The 18,380-nt window shown below is 38.1% G+C and overlaps 1 long non-coding RNA gene across 1 annotated transcript; it reads left to right on the forward strand.

Annotated features, from left to right (window-relative positions):
* The first annotated feature begins 14,451 nt into the window (after nucleotides 1-14,451).
* On the forward strand, nucleotides 14,452-15,385 carry LOC130683943 (uncharacterized). The gene is made up of 2 exons (XR_008998078.1): nucleotides 14,452-15,157; nucleotides 15,271-15,385. It is a non-coding gene; the product is annotated as an uncharacterized LOC130683943 (long non-coding RNA).
* Nucleotides 15,386-18,380: the final 2,995 nt, after the last annotated feature.

Raw genomic sequence — 18,380 nt, forward strand, 5'->3', positions numbered from 1 at the left:
GACTATATAAACGTGTAATGTCCACAACCATAAAATCCATGTAATAGTGAAAAATAAAGATGGGAGGTTTGTAAGATCTGATGTGGAAAGGTGGCTGAGTGAAGCACATTACTGAGTGGAAAACAACAAAGAAGTTACAGAGTGATGCAGTTTCCTTAGGTGTTAAATGTAAAAAAGAAAAAACGAAACCAACAATAAAACTCTGTATTTGCTATGGGTACATGAATATGTATGAAAATATATAAAAGAGGGACTAGAAATGCATGTGCAACTTTGAGATTAGGAATGGCGGGTAATGGGAGAATTTTTTGTGCTGGTTTAAATTTTTTGGTAATGGTTTAATTTTTACAAAAAGAATGCTTTCAACTATTACTCATATAATTAAAAAAAAAAATCTAACTTCCAGGCAAGGTTGATCTAAGGCAAGCAGAAGTCTCTCCTCACCCCTCAAGTTACTCTGGAAATTGAATATTCCAGACACCTCCCTGTCTCTCAACAGAGGGACACACCAGCCCCTTTGCAGTGCAGGTGGAATATGGATTAAGTGAACGGAAGGATCAAGGGCAAATTCATGAGAAAGAGAAGGCATCCTGGCCTGGTGTGAGAGGCTGGTAGGTGGCCAGAGGCAGAAGAAAGAATAAAATTCTGGCATCTGACTTCTGTGTTGCAGGTAGATTGAGCACAGGTGTTTAGTCTCAGCTGCCTCTTGAATCTTGGCTCAAATGACAGTAAAGGGAGACAAAACCCAACAGAGATGGACAGGATGGAGCTGGAAGGTGGATGGAGGAGTCGTTAACTGACTAGGCAGACAGAAGACAAGGGAATCCTCAGGCAGCAGTGGGAAGAGGAAAGTTACATGACTTGCCCACAGAACCCCATAGAGACCCTGAGGTTTTCTCCTCTCTGGGTTCTTTGAGCCTTGAGTTCTGATGTTTTATGGATTTACCTTTATATGAATGTTTAAATATGGAAAATCACTCCCTTCCATCTGGTAGTTTTATGGCATAATTTCCTTGATAATCTCTTCCCCCACTATTTCCTCTGTTCATTTTCTGGAGCTTTTCTTAGCTGGATGTCAGTCCGCCTGGACTAATACTGGATATTTCTTACGTTTGCTTTTCTAATTAACAGGTCATTTTTTGTGCTGTTCTACTTTGGGAAAATGTCATTGACTCCATTTTCTAATTGGATTTTTTTTTCAAGTAAACTTGTTTGTTTCTGAGGTAACTGTAGACTTACATGTAGTTGTAAGAAATAATACAGAGAGATCCTGTGTGCCTTTTCCCCTCCTCCCAGTGACAAAATCTTGCAAAACTATAGCACACCAACACAGCCAGGACACTGACATTGATATGGTTAAGAAACAGAACTCTGTCACCACGAGGCTCTCTCATGCTTCCCTGTGGTAGCCACACCCACACCCACTTGCCTCCTGCAGCCATTCCCTCCTTGACCCATTTCTATAATTTTATCATTTCAACAATGGAATCATAACTGACTCACAACAGCATGCAACCTTTTTCAATCAGCTGTTTTTCCCACTCAGCATACTTTTCTGGAGATTGATCCAGGTTATTGCTTATATCAATAGTTCATTCCTATTTATTGCACAGTAGCGTTCCATGGTATGGATGTACTACCATTTTTTAAAAGTCTTTGCCCCTTAAAAGACTTTAGTTTCTTTCCAATTCTTGGTTATTATAAATAAGGCTTCTCTAAACATTCATGTACAGGTTTATCTAGGAACATAAGTTTTTGTGTCTCTGAGGTAATTTAGCAATATATAAAGTGAATCATACATAATGACCAATTAAGGTTTATCTCAAACAAAATATTTGAATTCAAGGCTGGTTCCATATTTTAAAAATATATCAATGCAATCCACTATAGTAACAGTCTTAAGAAGAAAGTCATATGACCATATTAATCAGTGCAGAACAGCATTTGATAAAATTAAATTCCATTTATGATATTTTTTAAAACTCTCAGAAAAATAGAAATAGAAGGGAACTTTTGCAATTTGAGAAAGAGTATCTACCCAAAAAGTTACCACTAATGTTATACTTATTGGCAAAAGACTAAATGTTTTTCCCTGTAAGATCAGGAAAAAAGCAAGTCAATGCGCTCTCGTGGTTCTTATTCTATGCTGGAAATTCTATCCAATGCAATAAGGAAAATAAAGGGGGGAAGGGGAGACAAAAAGCACACAACTGGAAAGGAAGAAATAAAACTGTCCCGATTTTCAGATGATATCATTGTCTATGTAGAAAAGCCCCAAGAAATCAGAAAAAACATCCTAGAATTAATGAGTTCAACGAGGTCTCAGGATGCAAATTAATGTATAAAAATCAATTGTATTTCTATTTACCAGTATTCAGCAGTGGACACCAAAGTCTAAAATGCAGTATTATTTATAATTACACAAAAAGGTGAAATACTTGGGTGTACTTCTAACAAAATTGTACAAATCTGTATGCTGAAACTACAAAATACTGATGAAAGAAATCAAAGCAGATCTAAATAAATGGAGAAACATAGTATGTTTATAGATTAGAAAACCCAACATAATAGAAATGTCAATTCTCAACAAACTGAATATAGGTTTAAAGCAACTCGTATCAAGATCTTAATTAGACTTTTTTAGATATGGAGAAGGCTATTGTAAAATTTATATTGAAAGACAAAGGAGCCAAAAAAGCTATAACAATTTTGAGAAAGAAAAATAAAGAGGGAGGAATCAGATTTTAAGACTTTTTACAAAGACTGCAGCAATCAAAGCTGTATGGTCTCTATGGAGAGATAGACATACTGATCAATGGAACAGAATAGAGAACTCAAAAACTGGTGCACACGGACTTGCAAAAATACTCTGGTTTTTGAAAAATGTGCCAGAGCAACTCACAGACAATCATGTCACCCATGAAGAGTTGTAATTGTATTTCTTCCTCTCCAGTATGTATATGTACCTTTCAATTCCTTTTCTTGTCTTACTACATTATCTGAAAGCTCCAGTATGATTTTGAAAAGGAGTGGTGACAAGGACATCCTTGCCTTTTATCTGATTTTAGTGGGAAAGCTTTGAGTTTTTCACCATTAAGTATGATATAAGCTGTAGGCTTTTTGTAGACAATCTTTATCAAGTTAAGGAAGTTCTCCTCTATTCCTAGTTTACTGAGAATTTTTATCATGAATGGTGTTAGATTTTGTCAAATGCCTTTTCTGTATCAATTAATATGATCATGTGATTTTTCCTTTTAAGTCTGTGATGTATGGGTTACACTGAACTGATTTTTGAATGTGGACCAGCCTTGCATACCTGGGATAAATCCCATTGATCATGATGTGTACTTTTTTTTATACATTGTTGGATTCAATTTGCTCATATTTTGTTGAGGATGTTTGCATCTATGCTCATGAAAGATATTGGTCTCTGTTTTTTCTTGTAATATCTTTGTCTGGTACAGGGTAATGCTGGCTTCATAGAATAAGTTAGGAAGTATTCACTCTACTTCTATATTCTGAAAGAGATTGTAGAAAATTGGTATAATCTCTTCCTATATATTTGGTAGAATTCACCAGTGAAACCATCTGCGTCTGGTACTTTCTGTTTTGGAAGGATGTTAATTATTGATTTGATTTCTTTAATAGGTATAAGCCTATCCAGGTTGTCTGTTTCTTCTTGTGTGCTTTGGCATGCTATGTCTTAAGGAATTGGTCCATTTCATCAGGGTTATCAAATTTGTGGGCATAGAGTTATGCATGGTATTCCTTTAACATCCTTTCAATTTGTGCAGGATCTATAATGAATTCCCCTCTTTCATTTTTGGTATTAGTCATTTTTGTCTTCTCTTTTTTTCTTAGTCTGGCTAGAGTTTATTGATTTTATTGATCTTTTCAAAGAATCAGCTTTTGGCTCTACTGATTTTCTCTATTGATTTCCTGTTTTTAATTTCACTGATTACTGCTCTTTTATTTTCTTCTGTTTACTTTGGATTTAATTTGCTTTTCTTTTTATAGTTTTCTAAGGTGGAAACATACATAATTGATTTTAGGTCATTCTTCTTTTCTAGTATATGTATTCACTTCCATAAAGTTCTCTGTAAGACTATTTTTGTTGCATCCTACAAATTTTAATAAGTTGTGTTTTCATTTTCATTTAGTTGAAAGTATTTTAAAGTTTCTCTTGAGGTTTCTTCTTTAGCCCATTGTTATTCAGGAATGTATTGCTTAATTTCCACATATTTTTGGATTTCCCAGTTATCTTTCTGTTATTGATTTCTAGTTTAATTCCACTGTGGTCTGAAAGTAGACATGGTATGCTTTCTGTTCTTTTAATTTTATTAAGGTATGTTTTATGGCTCCAAATGTGGTCCAACTTGGTGATATTCATTTGACCTTGACAACAATGTGCAGTCTATTCTTATTGGATAAAGTAGTCTATAAATGTCAATTATATCCAGTTGATTGTTGATTTGTCCTTTGTGGTTTGGATTGATATGTCCTGTTGGATCTATAGAAGGGTGTTGAAGTTTTCAACTATGATAGTGGATTCATCTATTTCTTTTTGTAATTCTATTAATATTTGCCTTACATAGTTTGACACATATGTTGTTAGACATAGCATATTAAAGATTGTTATCTCTCCTTGAAGAGTTGACCCTTTTATCATTATGTAATACCCCTGTTTATCCCTGATAACTTTCTTTGCTCTGAAGTCTGTTCTGTCCTGCTTTCTTTTGACTAGTGTTAGCATGATATATCCTTCTCCATCCCTTTACTTTTAATCTATGTGTGTGTTTATATAAAGTAAATTTATTGTAGGCAATATATAGTTGGGTCTTGTTTTTTCATCCACTCTGACAATATCTGCCTTTTAACTGATGCATTTAGACTTTGATGTTTAGTGATTATTGATATAGTTGGATTAATATCTACTATACTGGAAACTGTTTTCTATTTGTTGCCCTTGTTCTTTGTTCTTATTTTTGTCTTCCAGTCTTCTTCTGCTCGTTGTGGTTTCAATTGTTTATATGATTCCATTTTCTCTCCTTTCTTAGCCTGCCAATCCTTCCTTTTTGAAATTTTTCCAGTGATTGCTCTATAGTTTGCAAAATACATTTCCAACTAATTTAAGTCCATTTTCAAATAGCACTATACTGCTTCATGAGTAATACAAGTATGTTGTAATGACAAAGTGCCCCTAATTCTTCCCTGTCTCCATTGTATCATTTCTAACATTTTCATTTATACATAAGCTATAATCATTGAAAATACATAATTTTTTGAAAAAATTGTTGTTAGATCAATTCAGAATAAGAAAATGTTTTTATGTTACTATCACTTTTTCTTTGTCTAACGTTCTTCCTTTATTTATGCACATCCTACATTCTGAACTATATCATTTTCTCTCTGAAAAACTTCATTTAGCATTTATGCTAAAGACAGGTCTACTGGCAACAATCCCTGAAATTTTGTTTGTTTGAGAAGCTCTTTATTTCTCCTTCACTTTTTTTTTTTGATATCATTAATGTACAATTACTTGAACAACATTATGGATCCTAGACTACCCCTTTTATCAAGTCCCCCCCAAATACCCCATTACAGTCACTGTCCATCAGTGTAGTAAGATGCTATAGAATCATTACTTGCCTTCTCTGTATATACTGCCTTTCCCATGTTCCCCCCACTACATTATGTGTGCTAATTGTAATGCCTCTTTTCCCCCTTATCCCTCCCTTCCCACCCATCCTCCCCAGTCCCTGGCCCTTTGGTAACTGTTAGTCTATTCTTGGGTTCTGTGAGTCTGCTGCTGTTTGTTCCTTTAGTTTTTGCTTTGTTCTTATACTCCACAGATGAGTGAAATCATTTGGTACTTGTCTTTCTCTGCCTGGCTTATTTCACTCAGCATAAAACCCTCTAGCTCCATCCATGTTGTTGCAAAAGGTAGGGTTTGTTTTCTTCTTATGGCTGAATAATATTCCATTATGTATATGTACCACATCTTCTTTATCCATTCATCTACTGATGGACACGTAGATTGCTTCCATTTCTTGGCTATTGTAAATAGTGCTGTGATAAACACAGAGGTGCATATGTCTTTTTCAAACTAGGCTGCTGCATTCTTAGGGTAAATTCCTAGGAGTGGAATTCCTGGGTCAAATGGTATTTCTGTTTTGAGTTTTTTGAGGAACCTCCATACTGCATTCCACAATGGTTGAACTAGTTAACATTCCGACCAGCAGTGTAGGAGGGTTCCCCTTTCTCCACATCCTCACCAACATTTGTTGTTGTTTGTCTTTTGGATATTGGCAAACATAACTGGTGTGAGGTGATATCTCATTGTGGTTTTAATTTGCATTTCTCTGATGATTAGCAATGTGGAGCATCTTTTCATGTGCCTGTTGGCCATCTGAATTTCTCCTTTGGAGAAGTGTCTGTTCATATCCTCTGCCCATTTTATAATTGGACCATTTGGTTTTTGTTTGTTGAGGTGCGGGAGCTCTTTATATAACTTGGATGTTAACCCCTTAACAGATAAGTCATTTATGAATATATTTTCCCATACTGTTTTTATTTCCCATACTGTATTTATCAGATATGTCATTTATGAATATACTTTCCCATCTTTTTGTTCTATTGGTGATATCCTTTGCTGTACAGAATCTTTTTAGTTTGATATAGTCCCACTAGTTTATTTTTGCTTTTGTTTCCCTTGCCAGGAGACATGCTCATGAAAAAGTCACTCATGTTTATGTCCAAGAGATTTTTGCATATGTTTTTTTCTAAGAGTTTTATGGTTTCATGACTTACATTCAGGTCTTTGATCCATTTCGAATTTACTGTTGTGTATGGGGTTAGACAATGATCCAGTTTCATTGTCTTACATGTCTTACATGTCTTACATTTATAATGTCCAGTTTTGCCAACACCAGCTGTTCAACAGGCTGTCATTTCCCCATTGTATCTGCATGGCTCCTTTATCTTATATTAATTGACCATATATGTTTGGGTTAATGTCTGGAGTCTCTGTTCTGTTCCACTGGTCTGTGGCTCTGTTCTTGTGCCAGTACCAAATTGTCTTTATTACTGTGGCTTTGTAGTGGAGCTTGAAGCTGGGGAGCGAGATCCTCCCCCACTTTATTCTTCCTTCTCAGGATTGCTTTGGCTATTCAGGGTCTTTGGGCATTCCATATGAATTTTAGAACTATTTGTTCCAGTTTGTTGAAGAATGCTGTTGGTAATTTGATGGGAATTGCATCAAATCTGTATATTGCTTTGGGCAGGATGGCCATTTTGACAATATTTATTCTTTCTACCCAAGAGCATGGGATGAGTTTCCATTTGTTAATGTCCTCTTTAATTTCTCTTAAGCATGTCTTGTAGTTTTCAGGGTATAGGTCTTTCACTTCCTTGGTTAGGTTTATTCCTAGTTATTTTATTCTTTTTGATGCAATTGTGAATGTAATTGTTTTCCTGATTTCTCTTTCTGCTAGTTCATTGCTAGTGTATAGGAATGCAACATATTTCTGTGTAGCAATTTTGTATCTGCAACTTTGCTGAATTCTGATTTTAGTTCTAGTAGTTTTGGAGTGGAGTCTTTAGGGTTTTTTATGTACAATATCATGTCATGTGCAAATAGTGACAGTTTGACTTCTTCTTTACCAATCTGCATTCCTTGTATTTCTTTGTTTTGTCTGATTGCCATGGCTAGGAACAACAGTACTATGTTGAATAACAGTGGGGAGAGTGGGCATCCCTGTTTTATTCCTGATCTTAGAGGAAAAGCTTTCAGCTTCTTGCTGTTAAGTATGATGTTGGCCGTGCATTTATCATGTATGGCCTTTATTATGTTAAGGTACTTGCCCTGTATACTCATTTTGTTGAGAGATTTTTATCATGAATTGATGTTAAATTATGTCGAATACTTTTTCAGCATCTATGGAGATGATCATGTGATTTTTGTCCTTTTTGTTGATGTGGTGGATTTTCCAATGTTGTACCATCCTTGCATCCCTGAGATGAATTCCACCTGGTCATGGTGTATGATCCTTTTGATGTATTTTTGAATTCGGTTTGCAAATATTTTGTTGAGTATTTTTGCATCTATGTTCATCAGGGATATTGGTCTGTAATTTTCTTTTTTGGTGGGGTCTTTGCCTGGTTTTGGTATTAGGGTGATGCTAACTTTATAGAATGAGTCTGGAAGTTTTCCTTTCTCTTGTATGTTTTGGAAAACTTTAAGCAGAATGGGTATTATGTCTTCTCTGTATGTCTGATAAAATTCCACAGTAAATCCATCTGGCCTGGAAGTTTTACTCTTGGGTAGTTTTTTGATTACCGCTTCAATTTGTTGCTGGTAATTGGTCTGTTAGATGTTCTGTTTCTTCCTTGGTCAGTCTTGGAAGGTTGTATTTTTCTAGGCAGTTGTCCATTTCTTCTAGGTTTTCCAGCATGTTAGCATATAGATTCATAGTATTCTCTAATGATTCTTTGTATTTCTGTGGGGTCCATCATGATTTTTCCTTTCTCGTTTCTGATTCCATTGATGTGTGCAGATTCTCTTTTTCTCTTAATAAGTCTCGCTCGGGGTTTATCTATTTTGTTTATTTTCTCAAAGAACCAGCTCTTGGTTTCATTGATTTTTTCTTTTGTTTTATTCTTCTCAATTTAATTATTTCTTCTCTGATCTTTATTATGTCCCTCCTTCTGCTGACTTTGGGCCTCATTTGTTCTTCTTTTTCCAATTTCAGTAATTGTGACTTTAGACTGTTCATTTGGGATTATTCTTCCTTTAAATAGGCCTGGATTGCTATATACTTTCCTTTTAGGACTGCCTTCACTGCATCCCACAGAATTTGGGGCTTTGTACTGTTGTTGTCATTTGTTTCCATATATTGCTTGATCTCTGTTTTAATTTGGTCATTGATCCATTGATTATTTAGGAGCATGTTGTTAAGCCTCCATGTGTTTGTGAGCCTTTTTGTTTTCTTTGTACAATTTATTTCTAGTTTTATACCTTTGTGTTCTGAGAAGTTGGTTGGTAGAATTTCAATGTTTTTTAATTTACTGAGGCTCTTTTTGTAGCTTAGTATGTGGTCTATTCTGGAAAATGTTCCATGTGCACTTAAGAAGAATGTGTATCCTGCTGCTTTTGGGTATAGAGCTCTGTAGATGTCTGTTAAGTCCATCTGTTCTAGTGCATTGTTCAGTGCCTCTGTGTCCTTACTTATTTTCTGTCTGGTGGATCTGTCCTTTGGGGTGAGTGGTGTGTTGCAGTCTCCTAAAATGAATGCATTGCATTCTGTTTCCTCCTTTAATTCTGTTAGTATTTGTTTCACATATGTTGGTGCTCCTGTATTGGTGCATACATATTTATAATGGTTATATCCTCTTGTTGGACTGACCCCTTTATCATTATATAATGTCCTTCTTTATCTCTTGTTACTTTCTTTGTTTTGATGTCTATTTTGCCTGATACTAGTACTGCAACACCTACTTTTTTCTCCCTGTTGTTTGCATGAAACATGTTTTTCCATCCCTTGACTTTTAGTCTGTGTATGTCTTTGGGTTTGAGGTGAGTCTCTTGTAAGCAGTATATACATGGGTCTTGCTTTTTTATCCATTCTATTACTCTGTGTCTTTTGATTGGTGCTTTCAGTCCATTTACATTAAGGTGATTATTCAAAGATATGTACTTATTGCCATTGCAGGCTTTAGATTTGTGGTTACCAGAGGTTCAAGGGTAGCTTCTTTACTATCTAACCATCTAGCTTAACTCACTTATTGAGCTATTATAAACACAGTCTGATGATTCTTTATTTCTCTTCCTTCTTATTCTTCCTCCTCCATTCTTTATATGTTAGGTGTTTTATTCTGTGCTTTTTTGTGTTTCCTTTGACTGCTTTTGTGAGTAGTTGATTTTTTTTTTTTTTGCCTTTAGTTAGCATTTGTTTGGTCTGCTTTCTTTGCTGTGATTTTATTTTCTCTGATGACATCTGCTTAGCCTTAGGAGTACTTCCATCTAGAGCAGTCCCTTTGAAATATCCTGTGGAGGTGGTTGTGGGAGGCAAATTCCCTCAACTTTTGTTTGTCCGGGAATTGTTTAATCCCTCCTTTATATTTAAATGATAATTGTGCTGGATACAGTATCCTTGGTTCAAGGCCCTTCTGTTTCATTGCATTAAATATATCATGCCATTCTCTTCTGGCCTGTAAGGTTTCTGTTGAGAAGTCTGATGATAGCCTTATGGGTTTTCCTTTGTAGGTGACCTTTTTTCTCTCTCTGGCTGCCTTTAGTACTCTGTCCTTGTCCTTGATTTTTGCCATTTTAATTATTATGTGTCTTGGTGTTGTCCTCCTTGGGTCCTTTGTGTTGGTAGTTCTGTGGGTTTCCATGGTCTGAGAGACTATTTCCTCCCCCAGTTGAAGGAAGTTTTCAGCAATTATTTCTTCAAAGATACTTTCTATCCCTTTTTCTCTCTCTTCTTCTTCTGGTACCCCTATAATGCGAATATTGTTCCATTTTGATTGGTCACACAGTTCTCTCAATATTCTTTCATTCCTGGAGATCCTTTTATCTCTCTCTGCCTCAGCTTCTCTGTGTTCCTGTTCTCTAGTTTCTATTCCATTAATGGCCTCTTGTACCTCATCCAGTCTGCTTTTAAGTCCTTCCAGAGATTGTCTTATTTCTGTATTCTCCCTCCTATCTTGATCCTTTAGCTCTTGCATATTTCTCTGCAGGCCCATCAGCATGGTTATGACCTTTATTTTGAATTCTTTGTCAGGAAGATTGGTTAAATCTATTTCCCCAGGCTCCCTCTCCAGGTTTGTCTGGGTGAGTCTCGACTGGATCAGATTCTTCTTCCTTTTCATGGCTATATAGGTAGTCGTGGGCAGTTGGCATGTGTGTTAGCTGGGAGAACAAAGTCTCTTCCTGCTTGCTGGTCACCTTACCCTCCTCAGACCAGCTTCTGGTTTTATTTCTCCACTGCAGGTGGGGCAGCTGTCTGGGCAGCCCAGAGCCCTGTGGGGAAGTTCAGGCATGCCAAGTATGCTCTCCTGCGAGAACGGCCAGCCTTTGTGCCCTGTCCCAGCTTCCTCTGTCTGTGCGCTCTGGCGGAGCCTCTGAGTCTGGCCTGGGTGGTTACAGAGGAGGCTCTGGGTGCGGCTGCTCTCAGGCTGCTCCCCTGCCATGGCGAGGCTGTGCTGGAGGGAGAACGGATGGGAGGCTGTTTATTGCTGTGTGGGCTTTTGAGCTGCATTGCCTCCCAGGGGGCTGGAGTGCCTGAATTTCCCTGGGATTCCCAGCTGCTGGGCTGAGGTTGCTGGGACACTTCTGTCCAGCTGTGAGATCCCTGTCCCTTTAAGACTTTCAAAAAGCACTCGCTTTTCTTTTGTCCCAGGGGCGTTGGCTGCAGGGACCTGCTCACAGATTTTACTGTTCCATTTCCCTAATATTCATCACACCACGCAATGTGTGTCTGCGCTCCCAGTGTGGATGACTAGGGCTGGCTTTTTAGCAGTCCTGGGCTTCCACTCACTCCCCACTCTGACTCCTTTCCTTCCGCCAGGGAGCTGGGTGGAGGGGACGCTTAGGTCTTGCCCGGTTGGGGCTTGTCTATTACCCCCTTTGTGAGGCACTGAGTTCTCGCAGATGTAGATGTAGCCTGGCTGTTGTACTGTATCTTCTGGTCTCTTTTTAAGGAATAGTTGTATTTGTTGTATTTTCAAATATATATATGGCTTTGGGAGGAGATTTCCACTGCCCTACTCATGTGGCCATCTTTGTTGAGCATTTTAATCATGAATGAATGTCGACTTTTGTCGAATGCTTTTTCAGCATCTATGGAGATGATCACATGGTTTTGGTTGTTCTTTTTGTTGATATAGTGGATGATGTTGGTGGATTTTCGAATGTTGTACCATCCTTGCATCCCTGGGAAGAATCCCAGTTGATCATGATGGATGATCTTTTTGATGTATTTTTGAATTTGGTTTGCTAATATTTTGTTGAGTATTTTTGCATCTGTGTTCATCAGGGATATTGCTCTGTAATTTTCTTTTTTTTGTGGTGTCTTTGCCTGGTTTTGATATTAGAGTGATGTTCGCCTTGTAGAATGACTTTGGGCATATTCCCTCCTTTTCTACTTTTTGGAAACTTTAAGGAGGATGGGCATTAGGTCTTCACCAAATGTTTGAGAAAATTCAGCAGTGAAACCATCTGATATAGGGGTTTTGTTCTTAGGTTGTTTTTTGATTACCAATTCAATTTCTTTGCTGGTAATTGGTCTACTCAGATTTTCTGTTTCTTCGTGGGTCAGGCTTGGAATGTTGTATTTTTCTAGAAAGTTGTCCATTTCTTCTAGGTTGTCCAGTTTGTTAGCATATAATTTTTCATAGTATTCTCTCATAATTCTTTGTATTTCTCTGGTGTCCATAGTGGTTTTTCCTTTCTCATTTCTGATTCTGTTTATGTGTGTAGACTCTCTTTTGTTCTTGATAAGTCTGGCTAGGGTTTTATCTATTTTGTTTATTTTCTTGAAGAACCAGCTCCTGCTTTCATTGATTCTTTCTATTGTTTTATTCTTCTCAATTTTTTTTATTTATGCTTTAATCTTTGTTATGTCCCTCCTTCTACTGACTTTGGGCCTCATTTGTTCTTCCTTTTCAAGTTTCGTTAATTGTGAGTTTAGACTCTTCATTTGGGATTGTTCTTCTTTCTTGAGGTAGTCCTGTATTGCAATATATTTCTCTCTTAGCACAGCCTTCATTGCGTCCCACAGATTTTGTGTTGTTGAATTATTGTTGTCTTTTGTCTCTCTATATTGCTTGATCTCTGTTTTTATTTGGTCATTGATCCATTGATTATTTAGGAGCATGTTGTTAAGCCTCCATGTGTTTGTGGGCTTTTTCATTTTCTTTGTGTAATTTATTTGTTGTTTCATACCTTTGTGATCTGAGAAGCTGATTGGTACAATTTCAATCTTTTTGATTTTACTGAGGTTCTTTTTGTGGCCTAGTATATGATCTATTCTTGAAAATGTTCCATGCACACTTGAGAAAGATTGTGTATCCTGTTGCTTTTGGATGGAGTGTTGTGTAGATGTCTTTTAGGTCCATCTGTTCTAATATGTTCTAATATGTTGTTCAGTGCCTCTGTCTCTATACTTATTTTCTGTCTGGTTGATCTGTCCTTTGGAGTGAGTGGTGTGTTGAAGTCTCCTAAAATGAATGCATTGCTTTCTATTTCCTCCTTTAATTCTGTTAATATTTGTTTCACATATATAGGTGATCCTGTGTTGGGTGCATAGATATTTATAATAGTTATATCCTCTTGTTGGACTGACCCCTTTAGCATTATGTAATGTCCTTCTTTGTCTCTTGTTACTTTCTTTGTTTTGAAGTCTATTTTGTCTGATACAAGTACTGTAACTCCTGCTTTTTTCTCCCTGTTAGTTGCATGAAATATCTTTTTTGATCTCTTTACTTTCAGTCTGTGTATGTCTTTGGGTTTGAAGTGAGTCTCTTGTAGGCAGCATATAGACGGGTCTTGTTTTTTTATCCACTCAGTGACTCTATGTCTTTTGATTGGTGCATTCAGACCATTTACATTTAGGGTGATTATTGATAGGTATGTACTTATTGCCATTGCAGGCTTTTGATTTGTGGTTACCAAAGATTCAAGGGTAATTCCCTTACTATCTAACAGTCTAATTTAACTCACTTCATGTGTAATATCTGAAAGGGTATCTCGCCGTGACCCTCCTTACCCAGAATGACTCAGGAGACAGGGGCCTACGCAAGAGACTTTATTATCTGAAGGAGAAAGTGGCTGCCCCAGAGGGGGGTGGGGAGAGAGCGAGAGCAAGAGAGAGAGAGAGAGAGAGAGAGAGAGAGAGAGAGAGAGGGAGAGAGCAGTGGGACAGAGAGAGCAGAGAGAGAGAGAGAGAGAGAGAGGGAGAGAGAGCAGGGAGAGCAGAGAGAGAGCAGCAGAGAGAGAGAGACAGTCAGAGAGAGAGCAGCAGAGAGACAGACAGAGAAAGAGAGAGGGCAGCGAGACAGACAGACACAGAGAGACAGAGGGCAGCAGCATGGTGCCTTTTATTGTGGCAGATCTGCTAGGCCTGTTGCTTTGGGGGAGGGTTGAGATGTTTAAAGATAAGGCAGGGTAAACCCATTCAAGCCCCAGGCAAGCCCAGGCATAATTCTCACCAGCTTATGTGTTTGGGACCATGGGGCAAATGGAGGATAAATTACTATATTCTTTCATTCCTCTCTTTTCTGTTTTATAAGTGGTAGAGGATTTGGGAAGGGGTGAAGGTTAGTCTTCAGTAACTGCTTCCTGCTGATTAGGGGAGATGAAGTCCATTTTTGTATTGATGGGGGCGGTCCTCAGATGAGCCCTTGGTCTGCAGTGGCGATGGCATTTTCCAGGTTCAATAAGGATCATCGTCGTTGGAGAGGGGTTGGTAATCCTGTAATATAAACTGGTTAAAGGTTTGGTTAGAAATTTTTTGCATTTGGGCTGATTGCTATGTTTACATAGGGTGGCTGAATTAATAGCATTTTTTGGGACATATGTGTAGGCAGAAAAGCAACCTGTAGGGCAAAGGGAATCCTTGATGGTCCAATCTTTTGGACGGTCTGAAAGAGAAGAAAGGGCTGGCACTGGGAAGATAGGTCTGGTGAGAGAATAAGTGTTGAGACCAGGGTTAACAATCCTGAGGCGTGACGCATGGCTGTTGTAAGGGAGGTCTTAGGACTCTGTGCTGGCAGAAACTTCTTCAGTGATGAGTGGAAGTGGAGATGAGCAGCGTGAAATGCGGAGTAAGAGGTCCCTTCAGGGTGGAGGAGTAGGAAGCTGTGGGAGACTTGGTGGGAGGGGAATAAGCTGAGACAAATGGCTTATGGTGGGAGTTGTGTATCTAATGGGGAAGACCCTGGAGTTTAACTGCAGTTGGTGTGGAAAGGATTACCGTGTATGGTCTTTGCCATTTGGGAGTTAGGGATGGTGTTGCTTGGTGTTTGGAATGGGCATGGTTTGGAGAAGTTTTTTCCTGTCTATGGTAATGGCCTTGTAGCGCGAGGATAGCTGAGCTCCCAGATATGTGACCTGAGCGGCAGACAGCTGAACTTTGGAGGGTGAAACTCGATAGCTGTGTTCTGAGAGAAAGTTTAAAAGGAGAATAATATCTTGTTGAGAGGTTTGTAGGGAGGTACTGCATGGGAGGAGATCATCTACATATTGAAGGAGGGTGGAGCTCGAGAGAGTAAGGGATTTGAGGTCTTGTGTTAGAGCCTGTCCAAAAAGGTGGGGACTGTCTCTAAAGCCTTGGGGAAGGACTTGTTAAGTGTTCTCTGAATATTAAAAATTAAGTTAACATAAGGAATTTCCTGCCTTGATTTTTCTCTGGGATACCGGCATCTTGGTCTGGGAGCATATCAAAAGGCTGCCTGCTCAGCTCCCAAGGTGGGCTGAGGTATTGTCTATTTGCTAAAGAATCCTGTCTTTTACTGTGCCGTCTACAGCTGGGTCAGTTTGCAAAATTACCTCGTCAGATCTGAAGGAGGAAAGACAGCACATAGGCTTGGGCCTTTTAGTATGCTAAAGTGAATCTTATACATGATTACAAATGATTAGCATAATAAAACGCGTGCTACTCTTCTTTATCTGGGTAACATTAACTGATCTCACTGAAGAATGATTCTAGAGCTTAATGTTTAAATGTTCAACATAGTTTTAGTACAGGGTGGTTTCCTAGCATGTAGTTTTTATTTTTTTATTTTTTTATTTTTTTATTTTTTAATAATTATTTTTTATTGAAGGGTAGTTGACGCACAGTATTACATTACATTAGTTTCAAGTGTACAACACAGTGGTAGAACATTTATATACATAATTCTAGGTTCCAGCTATCACCCTACCAAGCTGTTACAATATCTTGACTATATTCCTTACCTAGCATGTAGTTTTACATTGCTCTGACTGCAAATATCCTGCCTTGCTTTCTCTAGAGGCTCTCACCTTATTCTAAGCCTATGGTCCCTGTCTCATCCCCCCCCTCTACAGATGGAGAATTCTAGCTGCTGCTAGGGAAAAGGGGCGAAGACCGCTCTGCTGCTTCATGCTGAGAGGGGGTGCAGTAAAGTGTGCAGCTAGGTCTTCATCACTGCTCAGTTGAGAGGGCCTCGGAAGGTTGGCGCTTCTATTCTGGGTTTCATTTCTATTACTATTTGCAGTTTTGTGGCTTCTAGGCAAGATAGAACAAATTGTTATTAGGTTAAGTAGCAACATCTGGAGTTGGATTTTCCGTTCTGGAAGGACAAACTTGATGAGATTAAGAATGCATGGCTGAATATGAGAACTAGAAGTATGAAGAGTCTAATTGAGAATCATAGCCAGGTTTCATGGGGAAACTAGAATTCTGGATCAACTTTACATCTCAATGACTAGTATTAGGATTTAGTATAGATAAGACTGCATTATTGAAACAATACTTTTCTCTAAAATCACCCTCATTTTTATTAGAAGTAGCCAGATTAAGAAAATAATTAACAGTTGGCTTGATTATTTGCATAAGAGCAGCAAGAAGAGTAATTGATTACATGGGATCTTTTAAATGTGCTTTGCTGGAACTTTTTGTAAGAAATTTCAGATTGAACTTTTAAGGGCTTCTGGAGGCCAGAAAGCTAAGCCAGACTTGCCATCAGGTTGTGCCTGCAGTACCTGTACATTTGGGTGAATTCCTCTCTTCTTGAGGTTCCCAAGACATTCTGAGGTTCCTGCACCTGCCAGGAAGTGACCTTTCTTACCTGGTAAGGCTGCTGGGAACCCTGTAAGCAAGGTACCAGGCCAGTTCTTCTAAGGGGCTTTGTTGGCTTTATAAAGTCAATCTTGGTTCCTTAAAGCTGTTTGTTCATATCTGAGTTTACACACGTGTCTCTCAGGTATGACGTTCCAGTCAAAGCCTTGGTAATATAATCAGTGTTTTTAATTGGTCCTCTTACAAGGAAAGCAGATTCTATTGAACTTGTGCAAATTAACATACTGCCATGAAATATAAAAATAGTCACTGAGAGTTTTTAAATTCTGGAGGGATCAGGTAGAGAGAAAGATAAAGTTTCAATTCTGCTTACAAAGGCAGTCATTTACTAAACTATTGTCAGCTTCCACAAAATTATCTTCCTTAGTTAACTTAATCCTATGTAACTAATACCTGTTCTGCTGAAATCTAGTTTTTTACTAGTTTAGGAGTAATAAAACAGTGAGTATAGATGACAAAAGACTTACAAATGACAATGGTTAAAGATCTGATGAGAGCTTACTGTAAGTCAGTTGTCATAGGGAAATTTGGATATTTTTGTAACACAAAACATTCAGTAACAAAGTTCAGCATCATTCCCTGTGACAGTGCCTTCTAGGTAATTAAGCAGGTAAATAAGCCAAATTAGCCAAATATTTTCCTCAATGAGAAAAAATTTCTCTGACATGTTCCAGGGGCCCTCTGGAAAATATCAGAGTGAACTAGAGGTAAAAAGCACCTTTTTGAATTTGATTTTGGGAAGCTGTTAAAAGTTTTAAGGCACTTGCTTAAATAGTTACTCACATTAGACAAAACTACACTTCACTTTAAGCATTTTTCTTCGAAAGATTTAACAGATACCATCAACTTAAATGACTTGGTAAACTTAGGCAGCTGATAACCATAAGGACATGTCTATTCAGTTCAACTTAAATTATCATTAATGCTTAATATTTTCTATTAGAATTTTCTGGAAATTTTAGTATGCCAAATTTTTACAAGCGCTTGTCTTTAAATAAACTTTTATTAATACCATCTGGAGGTAAAAAAATATTTTTCATTTACACACTTAGACACAAACATACAGATTGAGACGTAATGATACAGTGAGAGGACAGACAGAGCTCCTGGCATGAGCCAGGAGGGGCAAGAGAGCCCGTGGTGGTGCATTGTCTAGGAGTTTTATAGGCACTTGAGGATATTTGGGAATGTGAAAAAAGCTTAGGGGTGTGGACTTTAAGGCAAGTAGTAGGTGTTTAGGACTGCAGGGGAGACAGAGAGAGAGCTTGGTTCGGAGGTAGGAGAAAGTCTGGGTATATGGGATCTCTTTCCATTTGCCCGTACGCTCACAGAAGTTGTATAAGTCGCAGAGATTTTTAGGATCTAAAGAGCCATTTGGGGGCCATTTAGACTGATTATCCAAGGGATATTGTGGCCAGATCTTATTACAGTAGCGAACAGGTTTGAGGTCTGGAGTGAGGTGGAGGGGCCTTAGATTATTGACTAAGCACCCTAGCGGTGAATCTGCGGGAATGGAAGGGCCAGATCCCATGGTGAGAATGAGACCGTTCAGAAGTT

The sequence above is a fragment of the Manis pentadactyla genome, chromosome 5 (genome assembly GCF_030020395.1).
Source record: "Manis pentadactyla isolate mManPen7 chromosome 5, mManPen7.hap1, whole genome shotgun sequence".
In the NCBI taxonomy this organism is placed as follows: domain Eukaryota; kingdom Metazoa; phylum Chordata; class Mammalia; order Pholidota; family Manidae; genus Manis; species Manis pentadactyla.